The sequence below is a fragment of the Tachypleus tridentatus genome, chromosome 1, assembly GCF_004210375.1.
Source record: "Tachypleus tridentatus isolate NWPU-2018 chromosome 1, ASM421037v1, whole genome shotgun sequence".
In the NCBI taxonomy this organism is placed as follows: domain Eukaryota; kingdom Metazoa; phylum Arthropoda; class Merostomata; order Xiphosura; family Limulidae; genus Tachypleus; species Tachypleus tridentatus.
In genome coordinates, this window is record NC_134825.1 from 46,691,806 (window position 1) to 46,704,018 (window position 12,213).

The 12,213-nt window shown below is 32.5% G+C and overlaps 1 protein-coding gene across 2 annotated transcripts in view; it reads right to left on the bottom strand.

Moving 5' to 3' along the window:
• Positions 1-1,797, bottom strand: part of tefu (Serine/threonine-protein kinase tefu) — a 177,522-nt gene extending 175,725 nt beyond the window's left edge. For both annotated transcript variants that reach the window (XM_076495794.1, XM_076495786.1), the window contains exon 1: positions 1,643-1,797. The gene's annotated coding sequence lies outside the window, so the exon portion shown is untranslated. The remainder of the gene's footprint in view (positions 1-1,642) is intronic.
• Positions 1,798-12,213: the final 10,416 nt, after the last annotated feature.

Consider the following 12,213-nt stretch of genomic DNA (forward strand, 5'->3'; position numbering starts at 1 on the left):
AATTTTTACTTTGTTGCATTCAGTTATTTCTTATCTTTAATTTGTCCCTCTTTTGTTTTATCTATGGCAGATCAAAGTTTCAGTTTTGCATGTCTCTTTACAATTAGAAGAGAAAATATTTTTAACATTTCAAACATTTAACATCAAAGCATTATATTCAGTTGTGGGTTCCTTGCCTTGGAATTGCTGGAAAGAGTTCAGAGAAAGGTTCTACTTAATTTGTTTAAGATTTTTAATGAAACCAACAGTGTCAATGCAGCACCATACTTTTTCCATGCATAATGATGACAATGATGGGACAAGTAAACATAAATTTTGATAGGGCAGGAGCCATCATCAACTTATACAAGTTTATCTTTACAAAAGAAAAGTTGGTATTTGGAATTGGTTTCCATAGATATAGTAATAGCAGTAAAGTTAAGAGGAAGTTTAATAGATTTTAATGATAAGAGTTAGTCCCGAGTTATTTTTAACAGTTTATTTCAGTACATGGAACAGCCAAGATGTACTCCTAGGTCCCTTAATGCCCTTATATGGTAGTTGTGTAACATCTCTTCTAAAAAAATTTATCATTGATGTGTGACATCAAACCCAATCTCACCTCTGATAAGTGCACTTCTTTACGGAATTAAACTAATAATAGGGGATTTTAATAAGTGATTTCTATCAAGCCTAAAGCTAAGAAACATGGAATAAAACACTTACTAACTGAAGGAGCACTTCCTAACTGGGGTTCCATAGAACCCTTCATTTCTTCAACAGATACCCATGTGGTTTCCACACATTCCAATGTGTAAATACACAAATCACATAATTTCAATTGAACTAAATCATATTTCATTAATATAGCAGATATCATAATGACACAACATAAGTCACTGCACTATTTTAAATTAATGAGCATGACTCAGTAAAAACAAGTGTCTAGCCATATAAACTTTTATTATTTGAGCACAATTCTTGCTGTGTATCCTACATGTAATTTTGTTTTATGCATACATGTATCAGTATATAGCTGCATCAAACATATATTCTTCCTTGAATTACTGATATAGTACTGTAGTAATGTTTATGTAATGAACACTGTGATGGGTTCCACGACACAAATTTAATGCCAGAAGAGTTTCGAAGATCCAACAAGGTTAAACATCATTAATATAGAGTAGAAATGGATGAGGGATACAGGATAAAATAACTTTTTTAATGTATGCATTTACAACAAATATCTGATAATTTCAGTCCACTTGCTAAAAACATTAATTTAGGAACTTCTGATTATTATTAATATTATAAGGTATGGAAATGTTCTGTGCAACATAATAAATGAAGTAAAAATGATTCCATTTTAAGTGAACGAAAGAAAATGACAGTGTCGCTGTACTACATGTCAAACATTATCCATAGTAGAAACAAAGTAATGATGTGTTGAAGTATTTTTCTTATTTGCATGACAGTCACACTGACGGTAATTAGTCCTGCATCCAGTCTCGTCAGTAATACGAGAAAACAGTGTAATTAAGGAAATATAATAAAAATTCACCAGTTTTCTCTACTTCCAATCGAAATTCGTAATCTATTATGTTGCTAATCTATTACTTCCTTGGTAACTTTAACTGATGAGAAAACGACAATTTTAACTTACCAAAATAATATAATACTCATACAAATATTTTCTTTCTTTCTTTTTTAATATACAACTTCCAATTGTACTGTTTGGTTCCAAATAAATCTGAGTAACAGAACAGTTTCGCACCAAAGCATCCAACTCAAAACACACATAGTGAAATACGCGGTTACAATTTGTTGTGTCGCCGAAATTTGCTGCCATCTATACTTAAAGAAATAAAGAAAATTGCAAAATTTATTAAAACACAAACGCAGCAGATAACACCATGTAACAAAATTTTTACTTTTTCTTGTTCCTGGGCAGAAAGTGTTATTTCCCAATTTTTTATTTCTAAAGTAAATAGAGAAGAACTATTTTGCTCTTCAAACTTTGCTTTAGTGACCTGGGTAATGAAATTTTCAAATTTACCCATTTTCCAGAACATTTCAGGTAGATTCAGTGCTGAGTAGCTGATAGAGAATTTTCTAGAACTTTCCGTAGTAATATATATAAAGGTGCTCACCACACACCATTTCAGTTTAGTTCTAGCTGCTTAAGTGAACTCATAGACCTATCAAAGATTACATCGAGAAGCTGCAAGCATTCTTCAGTTGCATTCTGCTATATATGTGGCCAATTTATCAAGACAAGAGCGAAAAAGTACTCTGTGACAACATCTGCTAAAATGTGTGAAGACTACAAGGCATAATTAGGCATGTCTATCGGGAATCAAGACAAACCCTAGGCACCTCATTTTACCCGCGAACACTGTAAAAAACTCTAGAAGGTAAAACGGACAATTTTTGCTGGCTTGAATAGTAAGATTTTATATTATACAAATTTTAGACCTTTCAAGATTCGGTGCACCTCAAAGAGGAATACAGCAGCGTCACCACCTTGCTAGAAGCCTTGAAGTATGATGAGTATGGCTGGGAAGTTATCGGAGACTTCAAAATGATAACATTCCTGATGAGTCTCAAAGGATGATTTACCATGTTTCCATGTTATCTTTGCCTTTGGGACAGCAGAGACACTGCAGCGAACTACAACAGTAAGCATTGGCCACAACAGACCAAGTTATCTGTGGGAAGACACAGAGTTAAGTGTGAAGCACTAGTGGACCTCCAGAAGGTGTTGTTCCCACCATTGCACATAAAATTGGGTCTTATGAAACAATTTATCACAGCTCTTGATAAGGAATCTGAGGCAAAGGTCAAAGCTGGTGTCTTTGTTGGACCACAAATAAAGAGGATTCTGGAGTGCACAGAATTTCCCCAACAAGCTCAATAAGAAGGGAAAAAAGCTTGGGGCAGCTTTGTCACAGTGATACGGGACTTCTTGGACAATCACAAGGCCGAAAATTATGTGGAACTGATTGAGGCTCTAGTGAAGAACTACGGCAAAGTGAGCTGCAGAATGTCCCTGAAAGTCCATATCTTTGATGCCTATCTTGATAAATTCAAGGAGAACATGAGAGCATACTCAAAGAAGCAAGACGAGTGCTTCCACCAAGATATTCTTTGAACACCATTAACAAGAAGAGTATAACAAAACATGATGGGAAACTATATTTGGGGGCTGATGCGTGAAAGTGATTTACATTACAATCGCAAATATCGAGAAACTACTTGCTTTTAAACATTTTTGTTCATTTTTGTACAACTTCTGTATAAATACATGTAAATCATACGTTGTTTTATTCAGACCTTATGTAAATGAAAATGTGAAAATTTGCCCGTTTTTACGTAGAAAATAGGTTAATTTCTAAATTTCATTATCCAGGTTACAAAAGCAAAATTTGAAGGGAATAATGTCCATTTTCCGTACTTTTGCAACATAAGCAGTTAAGAAATAACGCATACCATCCAGGAACAAAATTTGTGTTACATAGTGTGTGTGTGTTTTTCTAAAAGCAAAGCCACATCGAGCTATCTGCTGAGCCTCCTGAGGAGAGGCCCGGCATGGCCATGCGCGTAATGCGCGCGACTCGTAATCCGAGGGTCGCGGGTTCGCGCCCGCGTCGCGCTAAACATGCTCGCCCTCCCAGCCGTGGGGACGTTATAATGTTACGGTCAATCCCACTATTCGTTGGTAAAAAGTAGCCCAAGAGTTGGCGGTGGGTGGTGATGACTAGCTGCCTTCCCTCTAGTCTTACATTGCTAAATTAGGGACGGCTAGCACAGATAGCCCTCGAGTAGCTTTGTGCGAAATTCCAAAAAAACAAAACAAACAATCCTGAGGAGAATCGCACCCCTGATTTTAGCGTTGTAAATCCGTATCCTAACCGCTGTACTAGCGGGAGGCAAAGAAAACAGAGCAAACAAAACAATGGTAACTATAATTATACACGTGTTATTTACTTTTACCAGATTTAAAAATTAATGTTTTCATTCAAATTGAAATTAATGTGTTTTTCTTTATGGCATTTGTACAAGTTTGGTTTTTGCCCGACCAAATTAAGGAAATTAAATATAAATTTATCAAAATTTTATATTCTTATATGATACGTAACATAACTTTTGGGACATATTAATTTCTAAATGCACATATAAAATGTTTCCTTTTCTGTCTTTGTCGGATTAACACAGTATCGATGTTACATACAATATATTACATCTACTCTATAAAATGCACCATATATCACATTTATTTGTCAAAAGTACTTTGTTCCTGCATATGGTATTATGATATATGGCAGGTGTTGATCACAATAATGCAAATTAAAATTCAGAAACTTTGCAAAATATGCTTGACATTTGGTACATCTCCTTAATCGAAACCATTGGATTGACAATGGTATAGTGAAATTGATGTTTTAACCTATTTAAATGATTACTAAGTTTTTATCTGCGGTTCAGTTAACTTGTCTATGAAAGATTATGAAAATATCAACCAAAAGATAATATTTGTCTCGTCTGGTTTCGTAACGAACAATAACAACGACATACTGTACTGATACACTCCTTGTATCACAGTTTAAATCTGCTCTATTTTAGTGCTAACACTATTTTTTGTGCTCCAAAGAAATCTTTACAGTGATTTATACATATCATATGCATATCGCTTGAGAATGAGTAATTATTGGTATACCTAGTTGATCAAGTAATCCTGCATTCACATAACTTCCATAAGATGTATAACGCTTTTCTGGTGCTCTTCTGAATCCAGATTGTTTGTTTCTCAGTCACTTCCACAGGTACTTTGATGTTAGTGCGTCTGTTCTTAGACATTATGCAACTAATTCTAGTCTAGCTAGATAGACTTATTAGTTTAGTGCTGATAAAAATTCCAGAGGGAAGATGAATAACCATCTTGCCATGATTTCAAACCACCTAAAACAAAGGCAGCTCTCAAAGCAATACTGTCTGAAAAGTTACAACTCTCTTTCTAAACATAAGGCAATGTCTTTTCTGTATAGATTCCCTCATTACAGCACACTACAAACGGACTTCATGCAAAACGAAACGAAATAACTTGTATTTTCAGAAGTAATATAACACTCTCATGTACATGTAAACACGCAATCTGCTGCTTCTATGCTCTGACATGACAGAATTTGATGTCTCACCATAGAGCTACAGATCATTTGTTCCACAGATCACGCTGACTGACAACTTCCGCAAGAGGTCTATCTCTAAAAAAGTAATGCTTGACAAATTACAATAGAAAGCCTTCATTTTGCAAGAGACAGTATTGATACAAAATGGAAAAACCTTTTCACTTAATTCTAGTTCATTTCTAATATGCAAAATGAAGCCACTATTAGCAAACTTTACTGAGAGCATCTGGTATGCTGTGGTGTCTGAAACGTTCTGGTAGTTCTAGTATCCAGCAAAAGCTCAATTTTGTATCCATGTATTTTCATAGCACGTATTATGTCACATCCATTTAAAAATGACAGATGTTGAACAGCACACTTTTAAAAGCCGTTTACTTTGCTTAGCTGAGTCAATGGAAAGCTTCATTCTAAGCTCCACTACACTGAACCGGCCAATGCAATGGGAGCCTTATCTTGTTTTTGATCTTCCTGCGGCTGTCCGACAGTTGGTTAGAAATAAATCTACTATTTATCTTACTGCACATTTGGATAATAAAAGTTTTTTACTTGGTGTCCAAACAACCCAAAAATGAAGCAAAAGCTGTTGGTACCTGACTTATATTATGATGATACCTCCATAATAACTGAGCCTCCAAAAGTATTTGTATATGTGGAAGAAAAATTAGCAATAGAACTAAGGGTTGAGTAGTTTAAGTCCAACAAGATGCTATTACAATTTAGAATAGTTTCAGCTATTTAATGCAAATATCTTAAGCCATGTTGCTATAAGCATGGGGGCTTCTATGAAATATAATATGTCCCCAGTACGTGCAAACAATTATATGAGATTTAAATAAAGGAATGATAATTGTTTGAACACCACATGTCTCACTTTATTGTACTTTGTCATAGAAATAGGGTTGACTAAATGAACACTAAATGTATTCCTCTAACTTTAAACATAACTGTAAAATAATACAAAAACAAGTTTTTGTGTGAATTTAATATACATCCGCAACAAAAGAAGTTCAAAGTAAAGATAAAATAAATAAGTAACTATGTTGTTTAAAGGGTGTATTAGGTACTATAGACAAGGTAAAGTTTGGATTTAATAGACTTCTTATGCTGTTTTTTAGAGTTAGTAATGTTTCGACTTTTATATTGCGACTTTCTTTGTCTCTCTCTCAAAATAGGCCACAATTACATATATTTACTTAAGTTTGAAAAAATCTGAAATTCGTATTGAATTTATTCCTCCAACTTTACAAATAATTATTTTATTGTTAAGTTTTTCATCAGCGTTAAGGAATTCTAGATATTCACAAAAATACTAATGCCTTAAATTCAAGTTGCCTGTTTAGGAAAAATATTATTCTAAATGTATAAAGTCTTACAGAGCAAAACATGAAGGTTTATAACTATCTCTCTTAATCATGACGGAAATACGTGAATTTTGACAAACATACAAGAAAAAGCTCTTCAATAATTAGAACAATGCCATAATATTGTCCTTAACTAGTAGCAGCCTCATTTCGCTCATTGTTGGTTGAAAGTTAGGCTAGCAGCTTTTCCAGTTAATCTTCATATATATATACCTTCATACCTTGGAATTTGGAGTCTTCTGGCCATATTTTACAAAATATTTATTTTAAATATCTGACATTTGAAAACACAACAACAAAATTTAAAGTAAAGGATAGTTAATCACAACAGTAGCGAAATATTTTCAATTTGTTGTTAGCAAGACAATTAACGTTTTAGGTACATATATTTTAAATAATTAACAAAATAGAAAGAACATTATATCTAGACCAGCAGACAATCATTATGGGCAAATTCAGATACCAACTATAACAAGTATATTTTCTTTTATTTGTTATATGTGCCTCTAGTTACACAGCAGTAGGTCTGCAGCTTTATAACACTAAAAACCGGATTTCGATACCCGTGGTGGGCAGAGTGCAGATAGCCTTTTGTGTAGCTTTGTGCTTAATTCAAAAGCAACAACCTTTTATGTGAGTGTATATATATATATTCAATATTCATTATTTAAAACTCCAGAAAAATCTTAATCCTAATACTGCATTTCGAATTAAAATAATAACATTTTTGGCATTAAAGTTTGCAGTTGTGGATTAACATGTTACAAAGAGTTAAGTACGCTATATTAAAACCACACTTCAGAAATTTGTTATTGTTTAAAGGCAGATCTAAATAGATTGACTCATAATATTTCTCGAGACTTTTATTCTTTACATGCCCAAATTGTAACATCAGAGAATATATAGTTAATTAAGTTAATTTAATCTAAACATATAAATAATTGTTTGTTTGTTTCTTGAATTTCGTACAAAGCTGCTCGAGAGCTATCTGCGCTAGCCGTCCCTAGTTTAGCAGTGTAAGACTAGATGGAAGGTAGCTAGTCTTCACTACCCACGGCCAATTTTGAGCTACTCTTTTACCAACGAATAGTGGGATTGAATGTCACTTTATAACGCGATCACGGCTGAAAGGGCGAGCATGTTTGGTGCGAGCAGGATTCGGACCCGCGACCCTCAGATTACGAGTCGAACGCCTTAACCCACCTGACCATGCCAGGCTCGTATAAATAAGAAGTTTAACCCAGATAATTAACTGAAGCTTTTTAAATATTTGTATTTAGGATAACGAATATTTTATCATATTGTTTCCTTATTTATAACATGATTAACATTTGTATACAAATGAAACATCATTCTATAAATCCAAAATTAGGGAACAATATTTTACAGTTCATTAATATACTTAGTTTCTCTATACTAAACTGATATGTAGATACATCTAGATAAATCAAAGACTAGACATCTTTTTAGTACATTGAAATCAGAAAACAATATCTAATTTTGTTTTATGCGGAATTATTTCTAGTTTTTTGTTAAATAAAATTACGTTTATAAATCATTAAGGTGATTGATAATTTGATATTAGAATTTATTGAATGAATTGTAGTTTTATTTTAAAATTGAGATACATTTACTAAAAGTAGTTTTTAAAGAAGTTCATAATCAAACATTAATTGTATAACAGGAGACCGTGGAAAGTGCTCCCGAGGTGAAGTGAAACAAAGTAGCGTAAAATCACTAAAAAGTAAAATATGATTTTACCTTAGTTTTATACGAACAGGACGTAGTTCTCACTCTGTGAAAGAAATATTTTAATAATCGAAAAAGCAACAGAAGAACCATAATACAAAATGTGTGAAAAATCAAGATCAATTTCAAGCTTTTATATTCTGCATTATGTTCTATACTTACATGAAAACAAAACATTCATATATAGAAAAAGTATTCGATCGAGTACGAAAAAGAAAAGAAAAAACGTTTTGTTTCATATCAACCCGTAAAGTGCAACATTTCATTGTATTGCATAATAACTCCTCACAAATCAAGTGAGTTGTTTGCTCGTTTCGTTTGTAGTTAAGCGTAACTCACTTTGTGGCGATTAAAGTCCGCAAACATGCTCCTGCGAGTCTGTGAGGCAAAATCTAGATAATAATATCCTATAAAGATTTAACCCCTCGGTGGACTCAGGAGAGAGCTCGATGTGGCTTTGCTATAAGAAAACACAGCATAAATATTTAAATAATAATTAATAAAATTCGATACGACTTACTAACACTGAAATAAAATGCTAAAAACACGCTAACAACTTAATAAAATGCTATGTAAACACATTAATAGTGTGGTAAAATCATATTAGGATTCACTATTCAGTAGGGTATAAACATGCTGTAAAATATTAATTTAAAATGACCTTTAATCTTTACAAAGTGATCTGTTTTTGTTGTTCTTTAGAAGTCTAATGTATGGTAAAATACAGTCACATTTTAATTACCATACATTATATATGTATATAGATTATTACTATTTACAAAAATTCTTTTAAAAATTATTTTTCTTAAAACACAGGACAATAAATAAATAAATATAGCAGTTATATCTGCTTAGGGTCCACTTAATATGTGTTAAATGTTCATGTTTCTAGGTTCTTAGAGCTATAATGGTCACATATTCTTTTCTATGTGTTTCTTCATTTGCTTACCCCACGAAAAGATGTGCTCGCGCACGTACATGGATAAGTAATTTTGTCCAAAATATCGGGTTTCTAGGTTCTTTCGTTTTGGAGTTATGGTGGCCACACACAGACAAGCCTTTTTATTACTATAGATTTGGACATACCGCATAATCATGATTATTAACACAGTACAAAATGACAAGTTCTACATCGTACTAACTTTTTTATTATAGAGTAAATGTTTAGTAAAATAAATATAGGATTTAAAAACTTTTAAAACTGAAATTTTACACCGAAATTAGTAGTGACATCTAGTGGACATTTCAAGTGAACTCTAGGTCGTTGAAAGTCCTAGTTGAACGGTTCCCTTTAGTGTATTTTAGTTCATTGTGTTGGAAGCATGTTATCAAAACTAAATAAACATTTGAGCACAAATTGCTGTGATTTTGCTTCAAAGTAATGAGTTGACTTTCACTGTTGGTTTGATTTTTACATTATTTCCTAATACATGAATCACCAAATTTAATCGTCTATTGGTTATCGTTTATTTTAGAACAAAGCCACATTAGCCTATCTGTTCTGTCCACCAACGGATATTGAACCTCAGACTTAGTTGTCCAAATAAAAATATTTGACAAAATATTTTCTTTATTCTTGAGTGTAAAGAAACATAATCAGCTATCTGTGCTCTACCCATCATATGTATTGAAACCTTGTTTTTAGCATTATAATTATGAGGCTTACGGCTGAGACACAAAGAGAATAAAATACACTGATGGTATTACTCAAAGCAAAATAAGTGACTTTATGTTTAATAATTTATCTATGCACGGATCTATGGAAGTGACATGCAGGCACACCATGCATTTTAAGCCACTTTATTGCTAATTTTTGAAAATTTTCAGTGTTGTGATTCTATTTTTAGTAAATAATAAAAAACAAAAACTAATTTCTTCTACTCCTTTGATATTCGTGGGGTTGCTCGTGTTTTTTCTTTCGGGAAAATTACTGCAGTTGAAATTTTGCTATTAATAAAAGTACTGATCTGTACTAGCAGCAAAACATGAAATTACTCGCTACTACTAGTTCCCATAAGTGGCCTTCAATCACGTGGATGATGTATGTGCCTTACGAGATAGAACTATGTAACGTTTTTCTTTACTTAAATACCTTTCTTTTTTTTAATTCCCACTATTCTTATCAGTTGTACATAGTAAAACGTTTATTCATTCCATTCATGTTTCACCCGACTTACTTGACATTATCAGGCAAGTTCTCATATATTGTAAAACTTTTCAGTTGTCATACTTTTACTAACATTTTACACTTTAAGATGTTTCTGAGATTTATCAAGCATAAAGATTTGTCAAATTTTTAAAATATTCTTATAAATTCTTTGTACGACTACCATTTTATCTTCAGAAACATAAACTGTTGTCCCAGTCTTTAAACCGTAGATGCAAAGGGCTAGACGTACACAGTAATGAATTTTTTTTTTCATTTGACAGACTTTCGTAAAAATGTTTAAATGGAACGTTATGTAGAAAATATCGATTATTTATAAACTGTGTCTTGTATCTTTTTTTTATTAAAACACCTCTTTAAAATGGTATCTGTTGAAAACCCCTGTTTTTGTGGTTCCTGTATGCTACTCTGAGCAAAATCACGACAATTTAATAATGTGTTCAATAAAGATATCCATCTGAGAACTTGGGTGCCTTTTTGGATGATCAGTAGTGGCTGCAAAAGAACGCCTAACCATAAATGGTCTTTATACATCGTGAAGACATCCTTGTGGAAAAATTCATAAATAAATTAATGAGAATATTAATTTGTAAAACTACTTGGGGGGTAAAGGATATTCTCAACCTCTGAATGATGTTTTAAGTGGTAACTTTAATCAAGTTACAATAAGGGTAAAAAGCTCACAGTAACTACCATGTCTCTCTCTAGACTAGACCATTCTGCACAATTTGTTATACAGTATGAAGCTAGGGTTTCATCAAGGGCAATTAGCCATCAACACACCTTGTCAATGTAGCACAGAAACACTGGTACCTAGGACCTCCTATAATGCTTGTATCACAACCAGTGTTGATTCTCCTGACTGGACTTTGGTGTGGTATAAAGGAATGGTGCACTTTCTTCCTTGTTATTTTAACGTAACAATTTTTCAGAAATTTTCATTTATTCTGACTATATTGAAATTACATATTAAGTTAGGTGTAAACAGTGGTAGACAACCTGGACTGCTAGTTTGGATAGAAAAAATTTATATCTATGGAAAGCAAATGTCCTTTTTCAACCAAATTAGTGTTCATACAATCCAATCTCTTCAGTTCATTCTCACAAACTCAGTTGTTCATGTTTGATTTTAACTACAGTTATTAATTCTCTCAGTTCAGTTTAGATTAAGAGTCAATCAAAATTTTAAAATTTAATCCTTTAATTCTTGTATTCAAATATAAATCATGATATCATTGAACTCATCTTTTACTATAACTATAAAATTATTACTACATGATGCTATGACTTTTATGAAGGGTTTTACTGCTTTCTGTACTATAAACTATTATACATCAATTTTCACAAGTAATGATCCACTAGTATTGCTGGTAATTCAAGTAATATAATCAGAAATGGTTTTGCATATAAACAGTGGAATTTGATGTACAATGCAAATAAAAAGGCTTCCTAACAATGTTTAAAATACTTCATGTCAATGCAAACAAACTTTAACTCATAGTATATATAGTTATTTCAGACCATGCTTGTCGAATTTACTGACGTGTGTTATTTTGATGAAAACTGTCTTATTAAAAATGCTGTCAGTGTTCTTATATAACATCTTTGGTTCTATTGTAGTTTTCTGAGTGAAAATTGCAATTAAATTGGCAAATTCTTGCAAACTGTTAGAAAACAAGTAATTTTATAGGTCAAAATCTCATGTTCAAAATTCTTAGTATTTTAATTGTATATTACAAACAATTTTGTACAAGACAAATAATGTGCAAAC